This window comes from Benincasa hispida, chromosome 12, assembly GCF_027475165.1.
Source record: "Benincasa hispida cultivar pf3 chromosome 12, pf3_genome.v1.1, whole genome shotgun sequence".
NCBI classification, from domain to species: domain Eukaryota; kingdom Viridiplantae; phylum Streptophyta; class Magnoliopsida; order Cucurbitales; family Cucurbitaceae; genus Benincasa; species Benincasa hispida.
This window is the reverse complement of record NC_143489.1, coordinates 76,213,633-76,224,732: the sequence shown is the minus strand read 5'-3', so window position 1 is coordinate 76,224,732 and position 11,100 is coordinate 76,213,633.

Genomic DNA, 11,100 nt, shown 5'->3' with positions numbered 1-11,100 from the left:
TGCCAATCCAACAAGTCGTTTAACTCTTTTTGTTCCCCTTTTGATTGGATGTCACAAATCAATATATTCAATCATTACAATTAAGTTCGATTTTTCAAAAAAAAATGACAATTAATGTTTACTTTCATTTGTTTAATTTTGGTTAAATTATGTTTCATTAAATGACCTTTCTATCTAAAAATTTCTAATTTAATGATTAAAAATATTATTTTAATTCAATATTATGAATCTTATTTTAGTCTCTAAACTTTCAATCGTTTAAATTTAATCTAATACTTTCAATAAATCTTAAATTCAGTCTATACTATTAATGTACATTTTTTTTTCAAAATAAATAGTCTATAATTACATCCTTTGATAAAATTTAAAAATATATTCACATGGTATATTTTCTAATATGAAAATTATTGTTGTTATTATTTAACAAGTTTTGATTCTAATGATTTTTAAATGACTAAATTGAAGATTTATTTAGAGTACAAAGATTAAATTTACTATTTGTTGAAAGTATAGAAATTACATTTAGATAGCTGAAAATATAGAACTTAAAATGGAATAAAACTCAATGTATAGGGACACAATTAACCTAACTTAAATTAACTCAAAGTCTATTCTATTAATATATTTTTTATTTTTTTTCCTTAAAAAATGTCAATTTTAGTATTCCTATTTTAGCATTCTTTCAATGAAAATTTGAAAATATATTCACAAGGTTTCTTCTCCAACAACAAAATTATTGTTATTATTTAACCCATTTTGATTAAAAAAAAATTGTGAATGACTAAATTAAAGATTTTATTTATTTTATAAAAACTAAAGTTACTATTTGTTAAAAGTATATATGATTACATTTGGACAACCGAAAATACATCAACTAAAATGGAATAAAACTCAATGTATAGGACGCAATATTAAATGTTTCTGAATTATACTCTTCATATATTTATGTTTTGGTGAAAAATTAGGAGGAACGGAGAGATTAAGGATATAGATAGTCCTAAAGATAGGTGTGATGCAGCTAAGTATTTTTCTATTTTTCCATTTAACATCTTTCTCCTAATTCTTTTCCTCACCCACATTTTCATTTAGATTTTTTGAAATTGTCATTCATGGAAAACATTATGCAACAAGCATTGTGAAAACATTAATTTAGAACTTTCCCTCTTCCATAACTTCGTTCATTTTTCTTTCTTCTCTCATCTCTTTGTGAAATTATTATTTCCATCTCCCATCCTTTTCTTTTTAGCTTTAAGATTCCATATTTGTTGCAGATTTTTTTGTTGCTGAAAAAATTTTGTTGGAAAAATTACAACTAGATTAGAAATTGAAAAATATAAACATGTAAACATTAAGTTGAGACACAATTATATTGCTCTCGGTTTAAGAAGATTCAAGTCCTCTCATACAAACGGATTATAATTATAATTTAATTAAAACTATTAATAACTAACAAAAAAATATGATATAATAAACAAAGGGTAAAAAATGAAAGGCAAAATGGAGATGTAAAACAAATCTTTTTTGGGCTGACCAGATAAATAGCAAATTTAGAGGTTTCATTTGAAAAAAAAAATAGCAAAAAATTTCAAATTTTTGAAAATGACAAAATCGAATTAAATAAAAAATAATAATAATGTTAAATTGTCAAAACTGCCCTCACTTACCAATAAATACCTAACGTTCATAAGTTGAAGCAAAAAACTTCAAATAAGCTGTAACTAAACAATTACCATGCTAACCAATGTAGCCTACAAAAGTCCAATCAACACCTACATGATTTGATTACTACAATTCTCTAAGCATTCATAGAAAATAAAAATAATTAAAAACAAAAACCACCAACAACTCAAATAAAAAATAATAATAATAAAAAAAAAAAACTATGGATTTGAAAAGCTTCTCCTTTTCCTTCGATTTTCCACTCAAAAAGAAATTAGGGATTTGAAAATTTCTTCATGCAATCACAATGCCTCTTTCTCTAATTCCTTTTCATCAGTCGATCACAATATACACTGTCACAAAGAATAAGAAACGAATGAAGGAAAAAAAATTATATATTGGAGTTGTATGGCTACCAATTATCGGTTCATGAACGAACAAAAAAAAGTGAAAAAAGAAGAAAAAAAACACACTGGTGGTATGGTATACGACTACGATAATGGTAGAACAACAAAAATGGAAAAAGAGAAAGAAGTTGAGTCCCTAGGGTTACATTTTTTTTTTCTTTTCCTTTCTTTTATTCATTTTTTTTATTGATTTGAATTATATTAAAATTAAATTCTAAAACAAAATCTATACATTTTTAAAAAATGAAATCTATATATACATATACAATTCCAAGTAAGGTTGACTCTTATATTTTTCTCTCTAAAATTTAAAATTTACAAATTTCAAATCTTTTATCATACAAAATTTTCAAATCTCATATCAAATAAATTTAAATGGATTATCTTCTCAATTATATTAGTTTTGATACTAAAATACAAAATTAGAAGGAAACAAAATCAAATAATTTGAGATAATTAATTTAAATTCACAAGATCTCGAAATATTATCGTTTATATGCCAATGATATATTATTATAATATTGTATTACATTTTTAAAAAATAAATTATATAAATAGTAATAATATAAAAGAAAAAATGTATGAAATAAAAAAAATAGTTAAATTGTGATAAGAATACAAATCCCTAAATATATAAAAAAAAAAAATGAAAAAGAATTAGATAAAATTAAATCAATTTGAAAAAAGAAGGTAACATAAAACTAAATTTAATAACAAAATGTATAAATAAATTAAAAAGGAATAAGATAAAACCAAATTTGATAAGAAAATGTATGAATAAATCAACAATCAATAAGATAAAATCCAATATGATGACAACAGATAAAGTTGGATAGATACAAAATTTTATTATAATAACAAATCACAAAAAAAAAAATATATATTATTAAAATCTCGTAAGTTTATATTACAATTACGTTGTATGTGTAAATGTAAAATAATTAAATCTCATAACTTCATATTACTATTACACTATATGTGTAACTATATGTTAGTTAATTGATGAAAACTTATATAAATATAACTATAATAATATGATAAGTGCCAAAATTGATTTTAAAAAAATTGAAGAATATTTTAGCAATTTGGAAAAAAAATAAATATCACTTCATAAAAAAAATGGTCATTCAAGGATATGAGAAATATACAACTAATTTATTTAGTATATATATATATATATATATATATATATATATATATATGAGAATCGTTAAAATAATAGTAAAAATAGTATATAAAACAATTTAGTCCTTCAAGGATATGAGAAATATACAACCAATTTATTAAGAATATATGTATAAAATTATGAAAAACAATTCAAAGATTTGAATAAAATTGAATATGTAAAAAGCAATGAAAACCCATTTAAAGATTTGAATAAATTTGAAATTTTATTAGATAAAATTAAATTTGATAATATATAGATATTTAAAATATTAATTTGGTAGAAAAATATGATATTTAATTAAGGTGAGATTAATTCGAAAAGTGGTTAAACAAAATCTAAATTAATAAAAAAAAAAAATATGGACATTATATTAACTACATAAGCAAAATCAGGAGGGCAGTTGTTTCGAGGAAAATCCGCAATTACACTTTATGCATAACTTGACCTTGTGTTTTATTCTACAATTACCTGATATTTGTAGTTTCATCAATAACAACAACTACGAACCAGACAAGGACAAATCAGGGATTTAGAAATTTGTGGTCATGTGTATGTCACATGAGTTACCGTAAATCTTATTTTTGAGCGATTTTGCAATTTTCAGAACGAAACCTTAAATTTTGCTATATGCTTCAATTCCGCATCTTTTTTTAGAAGAAAAAACGTTGCATTAAATATAATTATTCAAAAGCCCATACTCACCCTGATAAGCAACAATAAGTTGACCCAGCCAATAAGGAGGAGTAGAAAACAAAAAATGAGAACAAGCAACACTAATGACATAGGCAGTTGATGTTGGGATTGGTGTCCTAATTCTCCCGGAGTCCCATTGTTTGTAATGATACACATTGTTTGATGAATAAAATAATTGTTATTTCATTCTAGCATTTACTCATATCCAATAAACAAAGCTCCATGGTTATCTTATGTGAACTTAAGCATGTATATGGGATATACAAGTAGATCATGCCTTAAGTGATAACCTAAATAGGCTTGTAGTATAAGGATTAAGGTTGAATACCTGATCCTAGTAACACTACGGATACGGCCCGCTTTGTAGAGGTTTGCAAGTGTTGTAAACTACTATAGATGGTAGATCCTAGCCATTCATGTGAAGACATGCGAGCGGGGGTGTCCCAATACAAAGAGTTTGTATAAGACCGGACCACGAGATGACTAGACTCTGTATATAACACCGTTGATACTAAAGACTTACATCTCACCTAAATGACCATAGGTGACATGACCTCAATCCTGAGCGTTTTGGGAACTCTTGTCTTTGAGGGTAGTCCTTTGATTAGTATGGGTGAGAGTGATCAGATTGCCAATTCAACATGCCTACTTTTTTGGGACTTATCTGATCTGGGAGCTGGGAACTCAATACATAAGATGGAATACACTCCTTTCCTGAAGCAGGGATAAGTAGAGAGATTACTCCCTTAAGGGATGATTCCGGGGCTTAAACATAGTGATCACAGCTTCTATTTGGAAGAGAAGACTCAGTCATAGTAGGACTATGACTTATGTTCATTAGAGGGATCAGTGGTACTTAAGAAGTTAAATGTAACTATAAGGGCATAACAGTTATTGATCGAGCTGTACTTACGTGCGATCTGTGAAGGGGTGTTGCACTGCTGATTAGTTAAGATAGACACATAATATATCTGTGGTAAGGAGAGTTCAACTGTCGATCTTTAATCGAGTACCTGGCAGTTAACGGATGGTGGATCCCGTGACTAAAGAGTTAAATTAGTTATTCACATATCGTTGGAACTTCGAGCTACAGGTCCATAAGATCCCCTTGGTAGCTCAATGGATTCAATTGAGGATCAGTTCTTGGTGGTGATTTGAAATGTTCAAATTGACAAGAAGTAATTCGATTATATATGATATGATCGGTATGATGTATGAGATACATCTTGTGGAGGATTAATGTAAATGAGATTTACATTAAGTGTCATGGAATAGAAATAGAGCTATGGTTTATATGTTTCATGAGATGAAATATTAAAACTATAGGTTATAAATATAGTATGATAAGTTGGTTATCATTTATATTTATAATAATATTAATTATTAGATAATTAAATCTTTTTCTCTAATAACCAATTAAGTGGAAGGTTATTGGTGGTTTCATGGTAACCGTGAGATAAAAAGAAAGTTGTTTTCCTAATTTTAGTAATGTTATTTTTTGTGAATTTGTGATTTTCTCTCTCGGAAAAAAATCTCACAGAAGTTGTCAAGTAAATAGGATTTACTAAGCGACAACTTGGAGCGAGCTAAACGATCCCGCAGTGTTTGTAGGCAACAAACACGCAACTAAGCGATGAGCTAAACGATCGCTTAGTTTTTGTTAGACGATCGCTTAGTTTTTGCTAAACGATTGGGCATCGACCTATACGATAGGTTCTGCCATCTCCCACTTGCTCAATCATTTACACGATTATTGTTTCCTCCGTCTTCTGCCTCAAACCAAATCCACACAGAGCCTACCCTCTGGAATCTCACACCGAGAATACTAAGGTAGCCTTCTTGATTGTGTCATACTCAACTCAATAATATCGAGGTTTTGTGGAGGCTATTCGTGCTATTGGGGTGTTCGTGATCGAGGCGATCGCTGAGTTTGAGTGCGCGGTGTTCGTGCAGTGCAGCAGTCATGTTGAATGAACGTTCGAGGTTACTGTGTTCGAGCGTTCGTGATCAAGGACCTTGGCGATGAGTCTACAAATGTGTGTAGAGTTTCTTCTTGATCATTTGTATTATCATGCTGTAATTTCTTTAATGATTGCATAACCGTATGTTTTTGTTTATGACTATAATTGTAAAGTTCATATATGATTGTAATTTGGAATGATCTTTCCGCTGCTCATGGAAATCCTCGTGTTTGATTTCCTTCAGTTGAATGATGGGTCACCTTATTACATGACCTAGGAGCAAAACTAAATCTCACTATCCTAATATTACTCATTAAACTGTATATTTCACCAATGAAAAATAGATAGTTAATCTGAGAAGCATTTTGTTAGACTTATTGTTATGAACAAGTAAGCCAACACAATATAAGATAGAGAAGATAAATAACATACAAAATTGTTAACCCAGTTCGATGTAATATCACCTACATCTGGTGGAAATGGAGTTTCACTAATATCAAACGGTTTACAAAGAAACAACTTATCTGGTAGACGAAGTATCACATAAACCAAAGAAAAGTGTACTGTTTAGGCTCCCTCTAAACTTGATATTCCTTGTCTCAAAATCTTCGCACTGTTCAGGCTCCCCCTGAAATTGAAGCTACTTATCTGTCAAATCTTGTTTGCTTAGGCTCCTACAAACTCAATACTCATTCTCAAGAATCATACATATATGATCAACATATAGAAAACTACAGAGCTTTTTCTCTTGCTTTTTTCCTCTATTGCAGCACATAACCTAAAAACTTAAAACGACACCCTTAAAGTCTTCAGAAAAAACAAACCCAAAAAGGTAAGAATAAAGTCAAAATTCACCAATCTGTCACACCAGATCAATAAGGAAACAAATGCCAAAAGCCAGAAAGGGCAATAAAGAGAAACTGTCAAACAACCAACATCCAATACATAATGTCAAAAAGGAAAGAACCAACAACCAATAAAAGAAAATTGACAAGCCAACCAATTACAATAATAAGCTCCTCCTTTGGCAGAAACATTTTCTTTTATTAGCAAGCACCAAAACAACAACTTTGATCAGAGACAATAAGTACCATTGACCCCTTTAATGAACAATAGATCATAGTCCAACTATCACTAAACTCCTCTCAGAATCAGCCCTTAAGGGAGCAATTTATCTCCTTGCCCCAATCTCGGGGAAGGAGTGAATTTCTTCTTGTGTAGCTGTGTTTTCAGCTCCTCAATCAAAAGAATCACCAAAATAGTAGGCTTGTTGAGTCAGCGATCTGGCCACTCTCACCCATACAAATCAAAGAACCGCCCTCATAGGCAAGAGTTCACAACTCATCAGGATTGAGGTCATGTTACCTATGCTCATCCTAGTGAAATCTAAGTCTCTATTATGAACGTTGTTATATAATAAAACTAAACATTTCATGGTCCAGTCTTATACAAACTCCTTTGTATTGAATATCTCAGCTCACATGTCTGTACATGAATGATCAGGATCACATTATTTGTAGCACTTTACAACAATTGTAACACCTACAAAGCGGGCCATACTCATAGTGTCACCAGGATAAGGCACCCAACCTTATCCATCTACTACAGACCATTTAGGTTATCACTTAAACATGATCCGCCCGTATGTCTCTACATCATATTTAAGTTATAAGATAACCTTGGATGTTAGTTTATTGGTTTGTGCTTAATGCAACTAAAAAATGAATAAAATATCATATATTTTATTAAATAGATAACGAGTTTGAATAAACAATGAGGTTATTCAATACATTTACAAACTATAGAACCCTACGAGATTTAGAGCATCAACCCCAACACACAACTATACAAGATGAAATTCACTCATTCCCGTCTTTAGGGTAAATAGATAAATTGCTTCCTTAATAGTTGATTTTGGGTCTTGAATAATGAGGTATCACCCTCTCACTAGTTGGACAGGGGTTAGTTTGTAGTTAGACTATGAACTGTTTGTTCATTAGAGGGATCGGTGGTACTTACAGAGTTAGATATTAATACAATGGTAAAATGGTAATTTGACCCAACTGTAATTACGAGCAATTCGTGAAGGGTCAACTTATTGTTGATTGGTTATATCCTTAGATAAAGAATTATATCTACAGTGCGAAGAGTGCAGTAGTGGTGCAGTTGTGGGTCTTTAGTAGAATGACTCACAGTTAATGAATGTTGATTAATTTAATTAAAGACTTTAATTAATTAATGTCAAATCATTGAAGCTTTTAATCTTTAGGTCTATTAGATCCCCCTGCTAGCTCACAAAGGGTAAAAATAAGAATCAATTAATTTTGAATTAATTTGAATTGTTCAAATTAAATAAAGAAATTAATTGTATAAGATACAATTAATGTAAGGGACAGTTACAAATATAGACATTAGACCCAAAATATTAGTAGATATAATATAATGTAAAAAAAAAAATTAAAATATGGCCAAATTTAAATAGTCTATCAGTGATAAACCATATTATTGGTAGGAGTCTATCAGTGACAGACTATATCACTGGTAGAGTCTATCAACGATAGAAGTCTATCACCAATAGACTTGGCTATATTTGTAATTTTTTTAAATGGTGTTATACATTTGGTTATTTTCCTAAAAATGCTACCAATTGCAATTACCCTTAATATAATGTATATAGATACATTTTAATATATAGTTAATGATAAATATGATTTATAAGTAATACTATATTTGAGAGAAATAAATGTTTGAATATGATTCAAATGTTATTTATATGAATGAGATTCATATAAAACTATAAGTTAAAATTAATATGAATATGAATATGATTCATATTAAAACTATAGGTTATATGAGAGAATAAAGTATTTGAATAAGATTCAAGTATTAAATGATATGAATGAAATTCATATTATACCATAGATTAATTTAATATGAATGAGATTCATATTAAAACTATAGGTTGAGTTTAATGTAAATGAAATTCATATTAAAACTATAGTATATAAGAGGAAATACATTTGAATATTATTCGAATGTGACATTAATTAAATATATGATATTTAGTTAATTGATATTAATTATTTGAATTAATTAATATTTATTTAATTTAATCAAATTAAATAAGATTTAATTTAATATTAAATTAAATATAAAAATTAACTCCCCTGCAGTTAGCAAGGAAGTTAACATAAGATTGAAGGGAGTTATCTCCCCTACCTTTTCACCTATAACATACAGAAGTGTCTGTGAGATTGATGGAAGTGGAAGAAAAGTTCTTCTGCAAAAATTCTCTCAAGCAATCCCTCCCTCGTTTTTTTCTTTCTCTTATCAAAATTGAAGAGCCCACAACTCCTTTGATTTTTATTCCAGAAAATAGTAAGGAATGCCCGATGGTGGTTTTCCTGTACGTTGAATTTAAAGAAATTACTCGTGGAACGAGATGTTCGTGATAGGGAGAGGAAAACATTAAAGATTGTCTTCAAGGGTTAGTCCTCTTCTTCTTTTCATTCTATATAAGCATGCTTATATCAGTTTTATGTTTATCATGTTTATTGTATGTTTCTCTGTTTTTTCTTGATTTCCAAAACGAATTTCGAAAGCACATGCATACACGCATTTCTGTTGAGGAATTCGATTCCTTCACTTTTAACATCTATTTGAAATAATTTGAATTTTAGAAGGCATGAAATTCCCACAAGAATATGAATAGCTTCCAAACATGACACATGACCAAAATTTTCATCAAAATCCACTCCTTCGAGTTGAGTATAACCTTGGGCAACTAGCCTGACTTTGTTTCTAGTCACAACTCTATGTTCATTAGATTTATTCTTGGAACATTTGCATTTTTAGGTCATGGAACCAAAATCCACACTTGGTTTCAAGAAAATTGTTCAAGTTCTTCTTGCATAGCATTGATCTAGAACTCATCTTTTAAGGCTTCATTCACATTTTTTAGGTTCCACTGGAGATGTAAAACACAAATTTCCAATTGTCTTCAAATAATCAATTATGTCCTTCTTTCGAGTAGTAATTCCTGAGTTCAAATTTCCAATAATACTGCTAGAAGAATGATTCTTCTATATTCTGGTGGATGGAATTGGTCTATGAAACCCATTTTTATCCTTATCTGACTCACTATCCTCTATATCTCTTGGTACCAGGATGTCATTACTGATGTCAGGAGCATCTGCTGAAGCTATTTGATTCTTTACATGGTCTGATGACTAAAATTTTGTATTCAACATATTTGCTAGCCTGTGAAAACATTTGATCCTCGTCATCATCATTTTCCTCCATGGTAAGGGTTAGAAAATTTATAACAACATTTACTGATTCCATCACACTTTGTGTCAATTTATTGAAAACTTTGTAGGCTCTATTATTTGTTGAACAGCCAAGAAAGATACCATCATCTAATTAAGAGTCTCACTTCCTTCTTCCATCACGATCAGACAAGATATAGTATGTATTACCAAACACATGAAAATACTTCAAATTTGGTTTTCTTCCTTTCCAGAGTTGATAGTTAGTGACAATAATACAAGGGTGAATGGAAACTCTATTGTGAATATGACACACTGTATTCGAGGCTTCTGCCCAGAAGTGAAACGAAACTCTTTCGCATGTAACATGGCACGAGCCATTTCTTTGAGGGTGCGGTTTTTATTTCAACAACTCCATTCTACTGAAGGGTAATAGAGGTTGAAAATTCATGTAGAATGCTACAAAGGCACAAAAATCAACAAATTAAGAATTTACAAATTTCTTCCCATTATCACTTCTAATTCAGATGATATTCTTTACTTGCTCGCATTGAAGTTGAAGACATAATGTCTAACACATTTTGAATGAGTATGGTTTCTCTCTGATAAATCTGACCCACATGAACCGAGAAAAATCATTCATGAAAACAAAAAATAATGTTTTCCATCCAGACTCTCAACCTGCATGGGACCCATTAATTCCATGTGCAGTAACTCTAATATGCTACTAGTACTGCATTGAGCAACTTTCTTATGTGAGGCTTTAACGTTTTTTCTAGCTTGACATTGTCCACAAAAATAGTCGGCTTTCGAATGCAAATGATGTATCCTAAGGATGGCTTCCTCAGAAATAGCTTTCCTGATCAATTCAAGACTTATGTGACCAAGAAGTTTACGCTAAATTTCAGCTTCACTGATTTTAGAAGAATGACAAACACCTGTAG